Source organism: Gallus gallus, chromosome 1, assembly GCF_016699485.2.
Source record: "Gallus gallus isolate bGalGal1 chromosome 1, bGalGal1.mat.broiler.GRCg7b, whole genome shotgun sequence".
NCBI classification, from domain to species: Eukaryota; Metazoa; Chordata; class Aves; order Galliformes; family Phasianidae; genus Gallus; species Gallus gallus.
The window spans coordinates 76,634,074-76,657,345 of NC_052532.1; the positions used below are offsets into that span (position 1 = coordinate 76,634,074).

The window sequence follows — 23,272 nt, forward strand, 5'->3', positions numbered from 1 at the left end:
AATAAAACCTTTAGTGATGCCTGCTATTTGATATAACCGTGTCTTAGATACCAGGCCATAGAAAATCCATGGCATAATTTCCACCATTGGCTAAGTGGGGTTGCTGCAGCTGCAAATACAGTATTTGACCGGCAGATTTTGTGGATGAAGTTCAGAAAGGTACCACAATTATTCTGTGACATCTGGCCTGGATCCTTTCCCATTTTAAAGATTTTATTTTCTTTCATCATTTCTGTCTCTGCCACATAACTAAATCTAGGCATTTACTCCCAGTAACCAACTTCCTCTTCTCCTCCAGGTTCTCCACAACCAGAAAACAGCCTTTAAAAAGCGTTGGTATTTTTGCATTCTGTGGTGTAGTCCTGGAAAGCATGACTCCAAAATCTTGGTGTACAAAGATATCTCTGATGTTTCTTAAAAGAGGAGTTTATTTTGATTGAGGATTCAAAACAGTAACACTTTACACTGCTGCCTGGAAGGGTGAGATCTGCCCGAGTCCACAAGAGAATACTGTTTAGTTTAACCTTAGTAGTGAATTCTCTGCATTTGTAAACTTTTTCTCAAGAACCCTCTCCAATTAAGCTAGATAAGAATTAAGGATGATATTCATTCACCTTTGCAATCTGTAAAAAATTACTTTAACCTGGGAAAGGTGGTTATGCAAGTATACTGTAAGAGCTCTTAAAAATTATGAACTATTTCTTAAAAAATATCTACTGTACTGCAGAAGAAATGGGAAAATAAACACAACGGTTTATCAAAATTAATTGCACCCCAATTCATGCAGGCAGTTTGAATGTCTAGATGTTGTAAGAGCTTTGGTAGTTCTGCAGTAATACACGGACCGGGCATTTACTAAAGCTGGGCCTTGTAAATTTCCTTCAGAAGTGAAGGTCTCCTGTCACCTCTTTGGGATGAGAAATACCACGCGCTCTCATCTGCACACTGAAACTCGAGCAACATTTTTGTTGCTATTATCTTGAAAAACAAATTAATGTTCTTGGAACATATCCAGACTAGCGGGCTTGGGCTGCAGAATGGCTCCAGAATGTGAGTAAAAGGCTTAAGTGCACCAAGATTTCCTACAAAAGCACTTAGAGATAAGCTTCAGATGTAAGCTTGAGAGATGGGCTTCAGATGTAAACTGCACGAACGAACGTCCCAAAAGACAAAGTCGGTCCCAATCACTGTTGAACTTTGGATGTGAAAAGTAATGTAAAAGTGCTAGTAAATACTGCTAGTTTATTTTCCTGCATTCCCTTTTCTTAAGATCCAAATAAATCGCCCGTTCGCGTGAATAAAGAAAATGTGCGGTTACACGTGTGCGCACCGCCACACAGCACGGCACAGCCTCAGCAGAGCCGAGGATTGAGTGCTTCGGAGCTACAGGTCTCTGGCACCTTCTGTACCGCATCAGGTTCAGGTAGCGGGGAACAACGCACAGCAGAAGGCTGGAAGGAGGTTTTCCGTGCAAACTGGAAGACGACCCCATTTCCCTGGTGTGGAAAAAGGAGCGGGTGATGGTCTCCTTCCCCACGGCAGCGTCCCGCCGCGCACTTCCGAACTCGGGGTACCCGCGGAGCACCAGGAGCCGTGCGGCGCAAGGACAGCAGCCGGCTCATCGCTGCTCCGCTCCGCTCGGCCCCGCCGCCAAACTCTCGGCGGAGCCACGCTGAGGCGCCCAGCTCGCCGCTCGCTGTGCGCGGTGCCCGGCCGCGCTCCGTACCGGGGAGCGGGGTGCTCCCGGGCGGAACCCCGCCGCCCGCCCCGCCTGCGCGGCCCGTGAGAGCGGGTCCGGGTGCCGGAGGCGGCGGGGAGGGCTGGGACGGGGCCCTGGCCAGGGGTTTCTCTCCCCCCCGCACCTCCTCCCCTCTCGCCGCCGGTTCCCGTGAGGCTGCAAGTGCCGCCGCGGCAGCTGGGGGGCCGGCGGGGGATGCTGCCGCCGCCCTGCCCAGCGCCGGAGTAAGGGCAAGAGCTGGTGGCGGCAGGAGCGGCCCCGGCGGCGGGACGAGGTGAGCGCGGAGCTGGGCAGGAGGGTGCCGGGGGGCAGCGGGGCCGCCGGGGCAGCCCGCCCTGCCTGGGGGCCGGGGAAGCACGGGGAAGGGTCGGGACGCAGCTGCGGGGGCTGCAGGCGGCGAGGCTCCGCGCCCGGGCCGGGGGGGGCCGCAGCGCGGTGCCGGGTTTGGCTTTGGGGTGCGGGGTGGGGGCGGCAGGGAGCGAGGGGCTTTCGGCCTGAGCTCGGCCGTGCCAGAGGCAGATGGAACTGCATAGAGGGGCCCCAACGCCCCCCCCTCCCCAAATCTGGGGCAGGGTGGCTTCCCGTACATCTAGGATCAGGCGAAGAGAGAAGTTCCCATAGAGCTCAGAGGTGTTTTCTCTGGCTGAAGTTATCTAGAAATAATACTGAGGTGAAGAACAGCAATTCATAAGAAAACTGGAAAGAGCAACAGGTTGCTTTGCTGAAATCACACGTGCTGGGAAAATGTCACCTCCAGTGGACCCGACAGAAAACAACTTACAGCAATACTGATTTGTAGGGCTTGTTTGGGGACCACCTAACACTCCACAAAACAAATGTTAATGTACGGCTGAAGAGATTTTCCTAAAACTAACAAATCATTCCCAAACACCTTCATTTTGACTTCTGTGGATACAGGATATGATCTTTAGAGCTTCTTTGATATGTGCAAATGTTTGAAGTGTTTCCATTTTTACTGATGTTTTTGCTACTATATGTGCAGATCTTCTGCTCACTGTCAGATTCTGCCTTTCCAAAGCGTCTCTGTGTTCTTCCTATGCAGAAGACTAGCAGACTAGAATTACCCCTGCTGGGCAGCCCAGACTGGGCTCAAAGGAGCAGAGGAGACAGCACCAGTAACCCTACTTCCCCCGTGCTGTGGCCACTCAGTCGTAGCTGTGCAGGAGGAGGGCTCTGTGTCTGCATCCTTCCCTGGTTTCCCCTTTGGGCCTTGGATCCATCACAGGCAGCACTTTTTTGCCTCCTACTCAAGTTTCACCAACTGGTGTACATGTACAGAAGATGTGCTGGGAGGGGCAAGGTCAGGGGAATATTAGTGAGGCGCTGCTAAGGCCAATTCCCAAGCAGGGTAGTGCCCCTGAGAGCATTTATGCTAATAGTGGAAGTCAGAGCCCTTAACTCCTGTTCTTGATGTAGGGTGGGGCTGGGCAGCTGCGGATTCCTTTCCCTTTCTGTCCTACCTTTCTTGCCTCACCACTCTGCAGAACTGAGCTCTCATTTCAACAAGAAATGCAAGTTCCAGGCCTGCAGATGGGATTCAGCTCAGTTCTCAGTGAATTCACTGGGATTTGGTCACTGACCTCAGTGCTATGATGTCCAGATCCATGTATTTCTTCTGACTGTGAGAAGAGAAAGAATATGATCAGGATGATTATTAAGAATATTTAGGTTTATTGAGCAACGATGTAGGGATCTGATGGATATTCAGATGGAACATTTGGATTCACCTACATATTTACCAGGGTGATCCTAACTCTATGCCTGTGTGTGTCCAATCTCACCAGACCAAACTGTGTCAGCTATAATTTCTTAGAGGTCATTGGTAGAATAGGTAGCATCCAGGCAAAAAATTGACTTTGTTCTCAAAGCATCAGTAGAACAATAATGATAGAGCAGATTGTACGGTTAGTTCCCTTGCCAAACTTCAAGACTGAATGGAAGATCCCAAGTTTGTCAGTCTGATGTTCTTTCCACCATTCTCAGAAAGCAGTGCTTCCTTGATATTACATTAGCTTGTCAGAAATATTTTATGAAGTATGAAAAAATGTCAAGTGAGACAATAGGAGCTTGGCAGTAAGCTCCCATTGCATCTGCATGTGTTCTGGTGGTTGCAAACAACCTCTTCTGCATAAGTTGATAGGCTTTCTCAGTCACTTATTAACTGAAAGAGTGAGGAATGTGTTACCTGCATTCATTTATGCCAAGAATTGTTAGGAGCATTAGTGACACTCAGGTGGACTGAGGAGGCCACTGGCAGAGTGGTAGCTTTAGTATCGAAAACATCTCTTTTGAGGTATTAGGGCTACTTCCACTTGACTGCAGGTTTTACTTGGTTGAGAAAGTCAGGGCAGCTGAACTGCTCAGCTCACAGAACACGGGAGGTCATAGTCTCCTCATGCGTATGCAGAATGCAAGTGAGTGCAGTCCAGTCCAGTGACTTCATTCTAGAGATGATTCTAGAACATGGTCTGGACTTGGACACTGACCTTGGGCAAACCATTTCCTTTTAGTTTTCCTGTTTTAAAAGTGGGATTAAGGACAGCATTTCATACAGTCTTAATGGGCATGTGTCATTTAGAAAAAGTATTTTTAAAGCGCCCTGGAATTTCCTTACCAAAACCTGGAAATTGTTTTAAAACTTAATTGCTATATGGAAACATGGAAGCAAAGGCATTATGAAGTTTCTTGTCCTTTTGCCCACCATTTTCAGTAGGTTTCAATTGACTGCAGTGGTGCATAGCATTAGACAACTGCTTCTCCATTTTGCAATCTTACAACTAGTTCCCCTGTATCTGAACTGGCTTTACACATCTAAATCCAGTTTGGAACTGGAGGGAAAATCTTCTGCTACTTAAGGTAGTACTTTCTAATCACCTGTAGTTAGCCTGGGGGCATTGGCGTTGACATATTAGCCTACCCTGCACACAGTGTCTTGTGCTACTGCTGAATAGTTCAATGAACAACATCCTGAGCACCTGGGTAAATGTATGATATGGGACAGCATCTAGTAAGTGCCTGGTTCTTATTTTTGCTTTTTGACAAACGTGGTTGGGGCAGGGGACAACTGTGAAATGGTGGATATAGTTCTGCAGTATTCTCTTGTGCAGAGAGTTAGGACCGTTGTGTGGTGTCCTAACTCTGGAGGTGGGTTTGAACCATTGCTCTCCAAAACTTCTTGGAGTGCAGGTACTTGTGGTTATGGTGGCACTTTGCACGCTAACAACTACCATTCCTACACCCAATATTGGACTGGGAATGGGAATTTGTGGTGACAGCTATAAAGAGAAGAAAAAGAAGCCAGAATAAAAAAGGAAGAATGGGGAAGGAAAAAGAAATAGGAGCAAGAGTGGCAGCAATTCTAGCAAAAGAAACACTTTCCAGTGACCAGTTCTGAATGTGATGTAAAAAATAACAACTGAAAGTTTTATTTTACTACACAGAGCCCAGATTCTTCCTTTGATCTCTGTACAAGCTTCCTTTTGGCATCTGTGGGAGATCGGTGGAAGGAGGGGACTGTGTAGTCTTGAATTTATTGTGCAGCCTCTGGACAGTTGTGGAACAGAACTCGGTCTTCTCCATAGCTATGAGCCCACTAGGAAGATATACTGATAGTCCTGAGATACATGCTAAAAATCAATCTGCTAAGAGGCATCTCACCACCAAAACAGTAGATAAGTTATCTCAACATACTGCTAATTGCAGTTAAACTGTTGCCATCTGTTGAAATTAGCTCAGTATCTCTGCTACTGTCTGCAGGAATTCCTTTATAGGCATGATTTGTATAATAGTGTACACAAATTGATTACTTCTGAGACTGTTCTGAGTAGTCAGCATCTGGAAACAGTTATTTCAGCTTAATACAGTAGGAACCCGTTAAATAGCCTGTAGTGAGTAATAAAAAATTCTCTGCAATGCTTCCTTAAATTACAGTATGTGTAAATTTTAGTATATTATTAATTCAGATTATTAAAAAATGCTGCTGATTATTCTTACTACTTGAAATTAGCAATATATGACAATTAAGAGTTAGTTAACAGATGCATCAGCAGCACTCTGAGCAGTCCAAGTATACAACAATTCATAGAAGTTGACCATTGATTTCAATGTGTATCATGAGCAATTGAAGAAAAAATAGTTTATTTCGAACAAAAGAGAAGAAACTATCACAGAATCACAGAATGGCCCGGGTTGAAAGGGACCTCAAGGATCATGAATCTCCAACCCACCCACCACAGGCAGGGCCACCATCCTCCCCATTTAATACTAGATTAGGCTGCCCAGGGCCCCATCCAACCTGGCCTTGAACACCTCCAGGGATGGAGCATCCACAACCTCTCTGGGCAGCCTGTTCCAGCACCTCACCACTCTCTTGGTAAAGAACTTCCCCCATCATCCAAACTAAATCTTCCCTCCTTCAACTTAAAAGCATTTAGAATCATAGAATCGCTAAGGTTGGAAAAGACCCACAGGATCACCCAGTCCAACCACTCACCTCTCACCAATGATTCTCATTAAACCACGTCCCTCACCACAACATCCAAACGTTCCTTGAGCACCTCCAGGGTGCTCAAGGTGACTCCACCATCTCTCTGGGCAGGTTCCTTTATATATAAATTACAAGAAATATTCAAGAGCAACCTAAAGCAAAGTCTAGCATTAGACTGTCAGTGTAAATCACTCCTGCTATAGGAAAGCTCTCTCTGCTTTTTGCCTTCAGTCTGCAAGTCCCTCCAGCACCATAATGATTCTCAGAGCAGCATGCTGGGTTCTGCAAGCAGTGGGGCTGCTGACTTGTTGCTGTCATCATTAACTTGTGTTAGGAGAGCATGTTAGAAACCAGAATACTTAATATGCTCTGCAAATGGGAAAGAGAGCTGCTCCTTGTCATAAAGTGCTGAAATAATCCCAGGCAGATTAGGAATAGGAGATGGAAGATGTTTTGTCTGTTAATTTCCTGTCATCATTTCCTCAAGGCAGACTAACAGCTGCAGTCCTTTTCTCCAAGAAGCACCACATAATGTGTGTTTTCTGCTTTCTATTCTCTGTGATTTGTTTTCATCGTGTAGCGTTGCTTGAAAAGGAGATGTTCATTCCCCATTTCTGGTTTTCCATCCTTTGATTCACCAGTGCCCTGGCACCGTTCATTAAGCATTTGTTTGTTCATGAGGTTGATTTGTTTGAGAACTGGCTGTGCTAAAAAGCACACGGAAGACAAGCTGTTGGAGGCATTTCATGTCATGGAGATTTTTCCTCCAGCCCCATTGCTCCTAGCTCTTCAGGTACCAACTGGAAGCATCAGCAGGGGATGAAGATGGCAGCAACTGACTCGGGGAATGTACAACAGATCTGTGCCTCTTATACTGAGTTTTAGTTCAGCAAACTCAGGAGATCTCCAGGAGCATCCACTCATGGCTGCGTTCATGTGATCCTCTGAAGAAAATCTCCACAGAGGTACTGCAGGAGAGCTGTGGTGGTGATGGTGTTCACCAGTGAGGTTACAGATTAAGGATCAAGGTAGCAGATGTGTTGTTCACTCAGCCTTGCTTAAATTCATCTTAGAGATGACCTAGAGCTTGTTAACAGTTTCATCAGCACCCCTCCCTCTTCCCTTGAAGTTTCAGGATCCTTCAAAATACACAGTGTCATTTCGGGTGAGAGTAGTCCACTGTTTAGCTCATGGCTGCTGTGCCCCAGAAGGGCAAGGATCTTCTGTAGGTCACATGTGACATCTGCCAGCTTGGTGCACATCTCTCTGATGCTCTAACAGGGCACTGTGTGGGCAGCTGTAAGTGTCTGAGTGAGTGAGTCTCTTAGCAGTTGATGCTTGTGGCAGGGATTGCCTTTTAATTCCCATTTTTTTCAAGGTGACCTATTCAGCTGCATGCATTTTAAAATATTTTGAACATAATTGGTATTTTTTAGGAACTTCTGATTTGTTTATGTTTTACAACATTTGACATTTAGACTTTGAGGAGGAATTTAACTAATCTATACCTAGTCTACACCAAGCAGTGGCCTCTATGCCATGCACTATGGCAGCTGTTCAGATGTCATTATTTCTACACGAGGGGTTTGAAAGTATTTTGAATAGTGGGAGAAGATTCTTCTAGGAGACTTTGTATCCAAAAGAAAGGAATCTGCTCAAAGGACAACTAATTTACATTTCATTTAGGTCCCACATATACTGTGTGTGTTTCTGCATAGTCATATAGAATCATAGAATCATAGAATGGCCAGGGTTGAAAAGGACCACAACGATCATCTAGTTTCAGCCACCCTGCTGTGTGCAGGGTCGTCAACCACTAGACCAGGCTGCCCAGAGCCACATTCAGCCTGGCCTTGAATGCTTCCAGGAATGAGGCATCCACAACCTCTCTGGGCAACCTGTTCCAGAGTGTCACCACCCTCTGAGTGAAAACCTTCCTCCTAGTATCTAGTATATTTTGCAAACCTGGCATATTCCACAAATGATAGAATGTCAAACCCTGCTGATGAGTTTCCTCCATTTATAAACCGAACTGTAATTCTAAATCTGCTGCTGCCTGTATTTATGGTTTCAGACAACCTGCGTACAGTCCTTATCTTGCTGTAGGGAGACAACTATAATTCTTCTGTTTTATGAATCAGAGCTTGAAGGGGCCAGATCCAGTTCGTGAATGATGGGGTATAAGATTGGTTTCTAGTCAACAGAAAGTTTCCACCTGTTGCACCTCCATGTCCTTTAAATACATTCTGTACGATACTCTAAAGTCTAAAGCGTTGTGATAAGTTAACATTAATAGCAACAGTAGTGTGTTAATGTATAGATAAAGGCACGAATTCTTGATATTATTTGGATTTATGTCTTTAATAAGCACACCACGATCAGATTATGCTCCTTTTACTTCCTAATACAGTATCAGGTTGAGTGATTGTACCAGCTAGCTAAGATGAACTGCAGCTTCCATGTTTGCACATGTAATATTTGCACATTTAATGGTCTCTGTTGAGTCATGTCCATTATCACAGACATTTGCATACCTAAGCCCCTGGAAACAGTCATCAAGCAGAAAGCTCTGCTTAATCTTAAAGAGAAGCCTTTGCCCTCCCTCTTCCACAGTTAGATCAGAGATCATACTTTGATGATATTGCCTGGAAGCTTCCAGGTAAGAGTTCTGAGCAGCCTCTCTGTGAAGTGGAGCAGGAGGCACAGTGGCAGTGTGTGAGCTTGAAGAGATGCCCTGGCCCCCCAGGGCTAGGCAGCACCTGAATAATACTTAGAGCGTGTAAAAATTGCTGTGCCTTAAGTGGGTAGCAAACATCTCAAGAAACTGAGGCTCTGAGCTTTAGTCCCTGGCTGTTAATGTCTGCAATTCTTCTTTCTTCTGGACTGTGTCTGCAACACTCACTGTTATTTGTTTCACTGTACTTTCACTGTGTTGAAGATTTGGTCCACAACCATTAGAGCTAGAAGCGTTCAGTTTTAATTGGAAATTGACTCAAATTAAACCATACAACTCCTGTTCAACAAAGGCATATTATTCTTGCTGAGCTTGCGCTCTGATGACTGATGTATCTGTAGCTCTGTGGCTGAACTCTCATACAGGCAGGATCTATCAGCACTCATTGGAAAGAACCAGAAGGAAGCAGAGTAAGTTCTGGGGTTTGTTTTGCTGTAGATATTGCTGTTGCTTTCATGTAATTTCAGTTTTTAGCTGGGGCAAAGGAGTATTTTATGATGGAAGAGCAACACAAATTGGGCACAAAATACTCTGAATGGGAAGAAGCTCAATACAACCAGAATTGTTGATACACACTGTTGAGTGTCATAGGTGAACTATATGGGGAGAACAGTTACAGTGATTCTCTTTGTTGGACAATTTCTATGCAGTGATAGAGCTAAAAGAACAAAATAAAGCAGTGGAATGGGAGTGGAGGTAGACCCAGCACTGGCACTATTTGCTCTCTTACAGTTCTGCCCACAGGAGATGTGAAAAGAACTTTGTCCCTTTTGTGGCTGTGGGAGTGCGTGGGGTCAATGAGGTAAAAGTAGGGATGGCAAGGTTGAGTGCTCCTCATCTGCTGTTTGTGTAAGGATGTCATGCTTTTCCTATTCAATACGCTGGCTTCTGATAAACTGCTTTGCGTGTCAGCACCTTATTTGTAGGGAAAGACTTATTGGTTGGTATTATTGTTAATGACCCTGAGGGATAACACTTAATTGCCATGATTCTAGGGGGGGACATGAGATGGTGATGGCTACATTTGATGATGTCATGCTTATCTTGGTGACAGTGCCTGGCAAATGTCTTAAAAGATCCCAAGACAGAATACAACCACAGTTTCAGTACTGACAAACTGTCCTCTGAATGACGACCCATTAAAATAAATTACTAACAAAGATCATCATTGTGGAGAAGATTATTCAAATGCCACTACATCAAAGTAATTTAAAGATTTTATTCTGAAATTATTTATTTTTTCTGAAAGTTTTATGGTTTTGCCAAATCATCTTCCCTATGAGCAATACTATGATACCATTTGTGTTTGCAATTTTTAAGTGAAATTTTATTCTTGGAAATGATTTGTAGTAGACTCATTTTCTTCTTCAGTGCATCTGTTGCCATATTTGTCAAGGTCATAGCTGCAGTTGCCAAAGGCTAAAACAAATCTTGGGCACCGTGGTTCTACGATAACATTGCAAAACCAGCAGAGCTGACACAGTGATGTGTATCCTCTCTTTTCATGTGCATTGCCAAGAGAATGACTGACTTTTAAGCAACAGTTGTGCCAACAAACGGAGGACATGGAAGAGCATAGGTGACACTGAGGGTACAATTTGTTCTGACAGCTCTTTGTTGTTGTTAACTATTTGCAGACTGGAAAGTAAGTTTGGAATGATGACCATTAAAAACAGTAACATCTTGTAAATTATGAAATGAATACGCTTGCATACAACACATGTAGAGTATTAAGATTTTGTTTTTATTGGCTCTTTTTAAAACAACCCTACACTATAGGGCCTTGCTTGAGAGCTCAGCTCCTAGTAAATCATGAAACATTTAAATGGCTGCCTTAGAAATAAGAAGGCTTGGCTGGGCTGAGCCAGGACTTGAATATACAGTTCCAGACAGTACAAACACCTAACAGTGGCTTGGCATCCAGATATTGTGTTTCATCCAAACATCTAAAAGAGCTTTAAAAAAAATTTAATTACAGCATAATAGGTTTCCATTTTGCATCAAGGATTGTCAAAATATAAAAATACACAACCATCATTTTCAGATCTCTGTTTTGGGGTACTTACAGTCATATTATGCTTCATGTTATTGATCTAAATTTTGTTTTAATTGTAACTTGCATTCAAGTTTTAAAATGATCTAATTTCCAGGCCCAAAGATGAAAGGGAGAATTTACCATAAGCATGTAAAACATTTAAAAGCTTAATTGTTTTAGGTCCTTTCCCACTGATATTTTTGCTCTTAAATTTTGTTTGTGCTTTAAATAATTTGTCTCTACTTCAGTTTGTAGTTGTTAGCTAACATATCCCCATAGTACTTCAACCACTAGTGTGCCATCTTCTTCAGAAGCAGAGCAACTATTAGAGTTATTCTGGCAACACTACAAAAACAATAACTAGGAAGGAAAAGAAAGTCATAATTCTTGGTAAAGCATGTAGCATAGCAGTGTCCGTGACATTTCCTCCTATACTAATTATTTTAAGCAAGCAAGAGTTCATGTCATGCTGGGAAAAGGGATGATGAATACTCACCTCTTAATTAAGGAAACACATAATACAGCTGGTGATGGGGTTAGATAACTCAAGGCTCTAATCTTTGCCTTTTGTGGACCAATAGAAATTGAAGATGAGCATAGAGACCTAAGGGACTTCTATGCTTTCCCTATATACTTTGCACACTTTAAATTAAGTGCTGTCAAGTTGGCTTCAGCTTGGATATTAGGAGAAATTTCTTTTCAGAAAGACTGCTAAATGTTTGTTGCAGCACATGGTCCTTCCTCTGTTAAATTTTTAAACTATGGCTTGGAACCGGTGCCAAGATTCATCTCTTTCTGCTATCTTTATGTTTTATTTAAAAAGTAATAGTTTAAATTAAAATAATAATTATAAATAAAAATATACATATTTCCTCAGTCTTTAAAAAAAATGACAACTATATCAAATGACGTCTAATCCCAACTCCACTTACCTCTGTTTTTCCTGAGTGTCTGAAAAAAAGATTTTGTGGTTCCTCTACAGACTATTAAATGAACTATCCTATGATCTCTTCTTCCCCAAAAATTTGAATGCTTTGAGATGCTTAGAGTGATGCACATAAAATTATTACGGCTCCCCTATTATTATATTACCCTAGGAATACTGTATAAATGAGCATCACATGATAACGCAAATCTCAACCAATTGAAAAATCCAAAGGTCATTTTCACTCATTCTATACTGAAATGAAAAGTAAAACAACGTACAAACTTTAGCTTATGCTATGGAGCTGAGCTACTGTGTTCTTCAGTTCAGGTCTCGTTCAAGTGCAACCATGACTGGAGTTGTTTCACCTCATTTTTTTTCAAAAAATCATTCTGGTCCAGCTCAGATTTGAAGAAGAGCAGGATAAGCTCCTGTCCTGGTTCCAGGATAGTGTGCAATCATGGTGTAGTCGCCAGATTAGTACCAAAAGAAAAAAAAAGTACAACCAACAGCAGATTGTGAATTTTTTTGTTGTTGTTGCTGTTCAGAAAATGTTGTCAGGAATGGATCCCATTTGTAGTTCATTGTGTGTTATTTACTATTCCACAAATTTAAAATATTATTAGATTAGAAAGTGGAAAGCGTGTGCACATCCTTTTAAGGTCAAATGGTATCAAGAGAGATAAACTCTCAAATGCTGTTATTCTGAACCACTCTTCTGCACTTGCAAAACACTTTGAACTAGGCATGCTACTTTAACTTTATCCCTACCCGTTTTGAATATTTCTGGGATTATGAATAGTGTAAAACCCCAATATTAAAAAATACAAAAATAAAAAATAAAACATTTTAAACGTCTGTACAATAATCAAATGAATGCATCAAATGGAAATTACCTTCAATAGATTCTTCCAGAGATTCATAAAAGCAGACACTACAAGACCTGAGTGGCAGAGATGGAACTCTTTTTTCAAAAGTGGCTCCAGGTGGGGCTTTTCAAGTTCTTTGAAAATTTGGTGAGCAAAGCAACACTTGATTTTGTCTGGTTAACCGATCGTCAAATATTTGACTCTGAACTACAGATTTCCTACAGAGCATATTAACCACCTGATAAAACAATTACAGAAAACAGGTACATTGGAAGCTACTGAGATTACCATGGAAATAGATGGGAAGTACAGGGACTATGACACTCCTCTCTCTTAAAATTCAAGCCATATGTGCTTTTTGAATCAACCTCCTGGCTTCTGGCCCTGGGTATTTTCCTTACTCAGCTCCTGAATGTCCCGTTGCCACACCTTCTCTGTACTGGTAAATTAGTTTGGTCCTCTTGCTGTGTAACCTGACCCACGGCAGAGTATGTTTGAAGGTTCACACTTTGCAGTTAATAGTTATGTTCTCTAGCTGTGTTTAAATGCGTGGCTTCTGGGACTTTAGCTGGGAACAGAACAGTGTGTCAGTTTGTCTGGGTGCACTCATGAGCAAACCAATGGATTCTTACAGTCCTGTGTGAACAGAAAAAAGGGAGACTGGAATTGTTTTCAGTGATACTGATTTGAAGAAGAAATAAGGCTTGGTTTTGACAGAAAAAAAAGTGAAATTACTTGAATTGAATTACAGAAAGCTATAGAATTTGCATTGGGAAAGGTTGTTTTTTGATTTTTTGTTGGTTTTTTTTTTTTTTTTTCAAATATATGATACGATTTAAAATCAAAAAGGAAGAGCCACTTCATGATGAAATAATGGTTGCCTAAACAGCTGGTATACAGGATGGCCCAGTTCAAGCCTTTCAATCAAGTCAGGGCCAAGCAGAAACTGAGTGTTGCAGACAAGTGCCACCTCTCCAGTAGCCATGATTTTCTGCAATGATTGATCTGTTAAAATTTATGTCAAATGCATTAGTAGTAAAAAGTGTTTAAACAGAAACCTCTCAAGTCTTGAACTCCTGAAGATGATGGACCTATGTAACTGTCCAGGCTTGACACCTGTGTTCTTGCAAATGAGACTTGGAATTTACCCTGATGTTTACAAATGTGTTGTTTTAAAACTGCATGTAAAGTATAATTTGCATGTTTTTACAGGGTTTGCATCATGCAAACACTATCCAGCATGGCTACCTCCCAGAACACACAGCATAGCTGATAGTCTTAGTAACAAAGCCAAATTCAGAAACAGCAGATGGACGGACAGGCATAGACACTCTGCTTCATTGCAGGCTTTACAGGATTCTAAATACACAAATGTATTAAACATTTGAATATAAATTATAGAATCAGAACCACAGAATGGCTTGGGTTGAAAGGCAAGTCAAAGCCCACCCAGTTCCAACCCCACTGCCATGGGCAGGTCTGCCACCCACCACGTCAGGCTGCCCAGGGCCCCATCCAACCGGGCCTTGAACACCTCCAGGGATGGGGCACCCACAGCTTCTCTGGGCAGTTTATTTAATGGCTAGACACTCCACCCTTTCAGTGAAAAACTTCCCCCTGACATCTAAATATATATGTTTATAAACCCTAATTTTAGAAATATTAATCACACAAATATTTAAATAAGAACTGTACGGTGTCTAATTGGTAGTTCTTGATAGAAGGTACGGTGACAAACACAGTAAGGACAACTGGGTTAAATATGGCTTACCTCTGAAATAGGAAAAAGAACAATAGAACTTCTGTTTCTGGATTTCAGCGGATCATTCCTAATTTTTTGGCTCCAAATGCCTCTACTGGATAGTCTTGACATGTGCACAACTGTATGTTTGGGAACACTTGCCCATCTCTGTCCTTAAGCCTGATCAAACAGATAAAACAGTACATAGTGGATATATATGTCAGTCTGTAGAAAACATAAGTACCGGAAAAAAATTATCAACCCAAAAATATAGCAGGCTTACAAAAGCAATTCTTTTTTAAAAAAGTAATGATGAGTAATCATATCGATAAGAATATTAATTGTTAATGATGAAAGTTATTGATAGAAATATGAAGTCCTTTTGCATCAGTACTTCAACAACTTAAAATTGTTGAAGGTGAGACTTGATGTGGGGGATTGGTTATCGCGGCTCAGTGTATATCTTGATCTGAAATAACCAGCAATGATTTCTGCTGGAGAAAGGATCCAGGCAAGTTATGTGGAGGTGTGGATCTGTTTTGTTTGTTTTTTTTTTTTTTTATGTAAATCTTGGTGGTCTTACTGGGACTCTGGTAATCAAAATTACATGACTTTATAATATTCCTCTCTAATTAATCTCTCTCTGAGACTATGGGAATCTTTTATATCTCTCCAGAAATCCCTTTGTGACACTTACTGTCCCTTGATAATGATGTTCCAGACAGAGCTATTAGCGCCAAGCCTCCAGACACAGAAATTGGATTTACAGGCTATTATTTAAAGTCTTTGGAGAGTTGAAGGGGTGGAGGGAATCTGGAATAGAATAGCATACTTCCCCAATTTCGCTTTTCAGAAATTAAATAAACATTTACAAAGAAAATCATGAAAGCTTTATTTTTAATTAGAGGTATAAGCATTAGCTGTTCATTATATCCTCCCACTTGTACATTGTGGGAAAGAACCATTTGTCATCCAAGAGTGAAGAGGCTTAATGATTATTAGGTAGTTTTGGATCCTTGGAGAGAAGCCATGAGAGGACTATACAGTATTATTATCATAATATTATATATATAATAATAACATTTTGTTTATTTTACGGAGAAACAATGGTTCAGTCTTAGCATACTCCAAACTGCTGAGGTCAATGCTAATTGTTATCTCTTTATTTACTGGCTTGGAAGCAGAGGTTTCTTTGGCTGCATCCACCATTACACAAGAAGAAATGAGTGAGCAAGAAATAAAGCTGGCAAGAAATAGGACATACACAGTGAGCACTGGAAGTCTTACTGATGCAGTATACCTTCTACTGCTGTTTTCTCGGCCATATTTTTGTTGCTAATGGGTTGAGCTCAGGAAGAGGTTATAAATGCTCATGTTAGTTTTATATTCTCCTTGATTCTTTTCAGAAGGACCAGTGGGGTGGGTGCTTTGTTTTGTTTTGTTTGAACTCGTTTCCTTCAGCTTTGCAAATATCAAGAAGGACAAATATGTTGTTGTCTTCTGAAGAGTTAGGAGCAATCTGCCTTGACATTTTATAATTCAAAGGTGATTGTGCTGGGTCTTTAGCAAGCCTCTTTAACAATGTTTTCAGACATTATCAATTAAAAACAAAAACCAAATTTGATTAAAATTTGCTGTTCCCAGTCACTTTCTAAATGTTTGTTGCCTTGACAACTGATGCTACTTTTTCACTGTCTGTCTGGTATTTTCAAAGAGCTTTCTAGTTACAGAACTACTGATTTGCTCAAGTTCATTTCTGTGCTATGTCCTAGGTCTCTCTTTTCAATAGTGATCTTATGACTGTTTTTTTTTTCAATTTGCAGATTAATTCTAAGAGTATTTCTGTTCACTTTGTATCACATTAGCTCTTTTGGGTGACTACAGATCTGGTAGACTTGGGCTTAGTGAAGGCATATTTTGAATATTGAGTCTGTCCTGTTAAAAATAGAATATAATACTACGTCACTTTATTGAGAAGCCTCAGGATGATTAGAGAATGAGTTTTCAGGTGCAGTGGTTGAAGTGTGGGTACCTCTTTTAAAAGTAAATTATCAATGAAATGACCTCTTGCTAGTCTATATTTACTCTTTTTTGAAGCTTCATCTTTTTTCCATTCACTTTGTAAGTCAAAACAGAATATCGCTCCATTGCTAACACTGCAGGTTTAGCCTACTATCTGAAAATCAAGTTTGGCTTGTTCTGCTTCACTACAGTAGCACCCACAGCACAAGCATTCTGGATCTGGAACTTATCAAGGTTTTTTCTTTATATTCTAGGCAAGTATACATGTGACCTAGACTTGAACTTTCACAGTGCTGACACTATAGGAAACATTTCCCATGTCAGTAAGTTGATATGTCAACACCAGTAGTTACAACAATTAAAACTAGTGGCAGCTTTTTTTGTTGTTTTTCTTTTAAAAAAATAATAAAAAAAAAATTAAAAACCACAACTTTTTAAGATATTCTGAGTTGGCTGCCTAAATAGCTGAAATGTGACAGTTCTGCTGAGAAGAGAGCTAATTCCTCAACAGACAAAGTATAGATAAGGTGCAGCATAATCCAGTCTCACATTTTTCTACTTTCATGACAGTGACACATCTGTGGCATACACACTATCTATGTTTCAGAATCGTGGTACACTCTGGGGAGCTTGGAGTAAAACTGTCCTGAGACATACAACATCACATGTTCCCTTCCTCTACCCAAATATTATGCATGTCCTTTGCCTCAAATATACTCACAAGAAAGAAGGCTGTGATTGCATCCCTTGAGAAAATGTCTTATTTTTTGAAGATCTTATCAATCTATCAAATCTCCGTTTTTAAATTTGTTGTTTGCATCTCTCTGTGCAAGTCTACGGAGATAGAAAAGAAAACAGTGACTTAGCTGCACTTGGGACTCTCGCCAGCCTCTGTGGGATGGAAAATTCCTTCCTAATTCCATATCTGACTTTAAATTTGACCCTCAGCATGTGTGCAAGATAGACCAACACACGCACTTCAGAAAAAAAAAGATCCTTTGTGTCCTAGCAGGACATTGGTGCAACTTTTCCAAGGTCCCAGTCTGGATGCTGCCGATCAAGGAAGCTTTGTCTTCCCTCAAGCATCCTAGAGTGTGCGGGTAAATTGGGCATCAGAAAAAAGAGCTGTGCTCTACCTCCCGCGGGCTGTCAACAGAAGCCTTGAAACATGAGATGTGGCTGTAGTGTTCATCTCAATGAAGAGCTACCAGAAAGACAAGCACATAGAGCACATACAGGAAACCACTGGTCCCAATGGGAGGGTTATAATGCACATGTTCCAATATTAGTGATCATTTATATGTTATAAATTTAATATATTTATATATAAAATTGCTAGCTAGCACTGCTAGCTTTTATCTTCTTAATTTTTAACAAAATCAGTTTTATTTGACTATCTAGATACCAACTAAAAAACATCAAGTAGGTTCAGAATGAGACTGATTCCCAAGTGATCTCTTGATAAATTATCCCAGTCACTGATATAAACCCTTTAAGAAAACCTTTGAGCTGCCTTCATAAATCAGTTTTGAATCTCTCCATTAACTGCACTTTTCTAATTTGTACATTCCAATGTCTTGGAGAAGCCCACGTGATACACACAGTTGCCTTTATCAAGTTAGCTTATCACAGTAAGAACAGTGGGATGCTGTGTGTGTGTGTGTGTGTGTGTGTGTGTGTGTGTGTGTGTGTGTGTGTTAAAAGATGATTCACATTAATTTAATTTTATCCTTACTCGCTTTTAGAAAGAATGCTAACATAACTCCCTTCATTACTGTATCCACATTGATATTGAGGTACAGTGCCTAAAATTTCGTAGGCACTTCTTCTTTAGTAGTTATTTAATGCCTAGACTCATTTGCAGTTCTCCAGCCCTTTGGAATTTTCCCCGTTTTCCATTAGATGTTCAGTATCAACACCAGTGGTTCGAAGAACTCCTCATTCAGTTTATGTAAGTCTCCAGGCCTGTTGATTTGAAAACATTTAATTTTAGCAGATCTCATCTCACATCTCTTTTTATTACCTACAGTGAATTTTGTTGTGCTGACGTAATATGGGATGATACATTCTCCAGATTTATTCCAAGGACAAAATGTTGTGCAAAGGACAAAATGTTTATTGGGTATTTCCTCCTTTTTTTTGTATTGTTATTTACAGTTTTATCATCCATATCTAGCAGTGGGCTCATGGCCAGTCCTAGGCTTTTCCTATTATTTATAAAAATATCTTTTTTCTCCCTTTATCCCTATTAACTATTTGTGTTTCCTTCATTTTATTAAGTTCCCTCGTTAGTTCCCTGCGTATTTTATTTTAACACTTACTTTTCCATTTCTGCCACGTTGCAAATAAGTGAATTTTCCTATGTTTTATTTCTGTCTTCTTTATTGCTATCTTTTAGCCTAGACAGTTTCTGTTTCAGTATAAATATTTTTGTGCTTATAAACACACATCTCCCTGTGATTGGATAGGTTTAACACTTTATTTTATATTTCCCATTTGATTTTGCATTACCAGCCAATCAGGCTAACAGTTGTTCTAAACGTTGGAAGTTTGTTCTGTTTAAAGCCGCAGTTCTGTGTTTTGGAACCAGCCCATTACTGATTGATGCCACATTCTGCTTGCACAAGGTGACTGTGACCATATCACCATTATTAATACCTAGACAGTTGCTGGTTCAAGGCAAGCAGTTAAATCTTCTTGGCTGTGGCTGAGCTATTCCAGCTTCCATAGGGGAGAGTCTGCATTGCCACAGGAGCCCTGGGAAATGTAACAAGTCATTTTGTTACTGCTCACACCAAAGGTTCAGCACATGCTTCTTAGCAGGAGCACATCCCTCATGACAAAGTTTATTTCAAGTTAGCAAGCAAATCATAATCAGAAGGAAAACTTTAACTCAGGAGATAAGTAGAATGTCATTAGGAGTGATTCCAGCAGAACTTCAAAAGGAAGCATGAGGAGTCGCCTGAAAATTCTTTGGAGTTTTTTTTTGGTTTGGTTTGGTTTTGTCCAACCAGCTGCTCATTCTTGTTCAGTGCTGTTTGCTGTTGGATATATTTATAGGACAGTACTGTAAAGAGGAGCACCAACAGTCACTCTCATTTTCAAAATATTCTCAATGAATATGCATTCTGATTTACAGCAAGGTCTTCTGGAGGCTGCATCAGCCAAACATCTGTTGGAATTTTTGATATTAGACCAAACACAGAGTAGGATGCTGTACTTTTACCACTGCCCAGGTAAGAGAGGCAAAATGGATCCAGGTTGTCCTGTACACGGTGGCAAATATAGCTTCCATGCTATACAAGCGTTGTGGGCTCTAATTTGACACAGAAACAGGGTCTCCCTCAGAGAGAAAAAGGAGGAGAAAAAAGCCAGTTAAATACCTGGGGTTTTGCTAGGGATCAGAAGTGTCCATGATAAAGCGATCAGATGGGAAGGCTGCCCTTTTCGCTACAAAGCATATTTTGGGTTTATCTTCAGGTGGCAGGAAGCACAGTTAGTTCCCTGGTCTTGTACTTGGGCTGTTGCTGAAGAACAGTTCCTTAGATGAACATGTGAGGTACCTTCTGAAACTTAAAAATGGGCTGCTTCTCTCTCTTGCCTCCCTCCAGTTTTTTTGTTGTTGCTGTTTTTTTTTTGTTTGTTTTGTTTTTTGAGATTTCCAGATGGCAAAGACAGCATTTCCTTCTTTTAGGGTTTCTAGATAAATAATTATAGGAGCAGCTGAAGACTGAGTGGGATGGTTCTCCTTTTGTAGGAAGCAAAAATCCTCCCAAGTAAGGGGAAGGTATAGTCACGAAATGGTGAATAAGCATCTGGTTTATGCCATGATCTGGCAAAGGAGCCTATACGTAGCATGATGACTCCTGTCACCAGGATTGCCTTGTTTCCTTTCTCATGTAGCAAATGAATGTACTCATTCACTGTGAGAGCCATTCAGGGATAGAGTTAAGCTCCATGAACAGAGGGCTTGCACCCACAGGAACCACTCTGAAGGAGGAATGTCCGTTTAAGCCTGGCCTTCTCCCAGCATACCTTCATTTGCCTTGTTAATCGTGACAGCAACACCGCCAGTCAGCATAATTCCTTATTATAAACAAAGAAATACGCACAAATACCTATTCAAAGTAGGAAATGTGTGGATTTTTTTTTCTTTTCTATTCTTCTCTTTTCTTTTTCCACTTGCTTAAATAAGCACAGCAGAGCTGTTTTTTATCACGGTCCTGCTCCTGCATTTTTCCAACCCAATTAGGCCATTACCAGGGCTAAATGAGGCATGGAGCCTTCAAAAGTCACACCGTCGTCCCGGAGATGAAGCGCGTAGAGCTGCAGAGTTGGCAGGTAGGTGAGGTGATGGGGCTCACTGGAGTGTGACCCCGGCTGTTTCTGTGTTCCAGAAAGATCACCTTCAGAATGAGGTGGGGAGGGAGGAAGTCAATTGAAAATATTGATTTTAAAAGGCACGGTGCTAACTAGGGGTTGCAATGCTGTGGTCGAGTGATGCAGCTGTGTTCATTGGGGATGCGTAGAGGATCGAAGTCAGCCTCCTCTCCCATGTAACTAGCAGTAGGACTAGGGGGAACAGCCTCAAGTTGTGCCAGGGGAGATTCAACTTGGACATTAGGAAATTCTTCTTCTCTGGAAGAGTGGTGAGGCGCTGGAATGGGCTGCCTATGGATGTGGTTGAGTCACTGTCCCTGGAAGTGTTCAAGAAACATGTAAATGTTGTACTGAGGGCCATGGTTTAGTGCAAAATATTGGTGATAGGTGGAAGTTGGACTGGATGATCTTGGAGGTCTTTTTCAACCTTGGTGATTCTATGATTCTAAGTGGGTCTTACTGCAGGGTGTTGATGGTGGATGTTCCCTGGTGCCACACTGGGGACTCTTCACTCTTCACATGGAACTGCTGTAGAGGTTCATCTGTCCTTCCCTGAAGCTCTGATAACTCTTGCCAATATTTCTTCTGATACAAATTGGGAAAACTTATATATCTAACACAAGAAGAAAAAAGGCTCCATTTATAAAGACAAGGAATGCAAAGCCAAGCAATTAGGCTCACCAAAGACAAGCTTGGGATCCCCTGCTATGTTTCAGGGAGGAGCTCTGACAGAATGAATGTCCCATACCTTTTTAAACACTTCAGTTTTTGAGTACTGAAAGAAAATGAGTGCTTGTACTTTTATGCATTCCATTTTTGTACAACAAAGAGTGGACAAAGGCCTTTGCTCAGAATGCAGATTATTTTAGGTTAATATCTTCACCTCAGTTCTGCTGTCACACTGAGCAATAGGTTAGTTACCAGCTAAATCACATAAAACTTCTTTCAGAGTATAGCAGTAGAATCAGATACAGTACTAAACTCACCAGCTGAATTAATACCAAAGTGAGAAAGGTAGTCTTCCCAGCCTCCTTTGGTTTGAAAGCATTATAGATCTGTTGAGATAAATATAGTCAAAACAATCCCAACCTTAAGCATTATTGGACATGTTCTTCATGATCTGCAGAAGTTTGAAATGTTACTCCCACATCAGCATGTTCTTCACCTCTGCAGTCTTCACAGCAAGTACTGCGCTCCTAATCTGCTTCAGTCCCAAATCTAGCTCATTTAGTCAATTTCACCTTCATTGTAGTTTGAGCTAAGATGCCAAAATTTGCAGGAAAAAGCTGAGGGGAAGGCTTATGATCTGTCATAATGAATTCAGAGCTCCTTATGATCTCTAATGGGGGGTACAATAAAAAATCACAGCTGAGATTGTGATATCTTACGAAACTGCGTGATAGGGAATTTCCAATAGGGGAATATCACACAGGGATACATATTTTGTTCACAGGGATGTGTGTCTCCCAGTGGTGCAAAGAAATGAGCTTCAATAACTTTAATATATTGATTATTTTATTCTAAGGTTGATTTTTAGGGTCAATTTTCACAAAATTGCTTAGGTCGTTAACCAACTGTTAACTAGTGGATCTAGAAATGTTGCTTAAGACACTAATGCTACAATTATTTAGCACAATATTGTTGAAGCAGGTATCACTGGGTACTTCTAGGGGCAGGATCTCATACCAAATGGTATTAGATGCTTTGAATGCTGCTTTGAGTACAGATGGCAATTTCTGTAATTCTTATTAATTACAAGGGGAAAAAGTATCTGTATTCTGTAAAGAATCTATGTTGAATTACTGAAAAGAAAAAAAAATTGAATTAGTCCTCCTTGTTTTCCAAAATAACCTTGCAAAGTTTGCTTCATACAAACTTGTAAATAATATGATGCATCCTTACATAGGGAAGGTGGAGCAACAGGGGAGAGCTGTGTGAAGGGCTTGTATGTTCCTGCTTTGGCTTTGCTACTGCCAGTACTAACTGCAAGTCATGGATCTGTGTTATCATCTCATCTACATCTTTAGCAGGGAAGTGCAGCCCCATGGGCTCAGCCAGCATTTCTTGGGTGAATAATACAGTTGTAGATGATAAACAAGTCCTTGCATATCACATTGATCTACCAGAGCATTGCACAGCAAAATAAGGGTCGTTGGTCCTATTCAGGGATCAGTGTATGGCTTACAGTATTGTATTCCACCCTGTGCTCTCATGGGACATGCTACCACAAGCCAACACTGCAGGGAAGAGTCAGCAAAACCTGCCGTCCTCTCCCTGTAGGACTAGAGCAGGACATAGGCCTCTGTGTGCCACTTACTCAC

The 23,272-nt window shown here is 41.2% G+C and overlaps 1 protein-coding gene across 1 annotated transcript in view; it reads left to right on the top strand.

Moving 5' to 3' along the window:
• The first annotated feature begins 1,956 nt into the window (after positions 1-1,956).
• The window catches only part of CASR (calcium sensing receptor), a 78,037-nt gene continuing 56,721 nt past the window's right edge, over positions 1,957-23,272 (top strand). Inside the window, exon 1 of the mRNA XM_416491.8 lies at positions 1,957-2,012. The gene's annotated coding sequence lies outside the window, so the exon portion shown is untranslated. The remainder of the gene's footprint in view (positions 2,013-23,272) is intronic.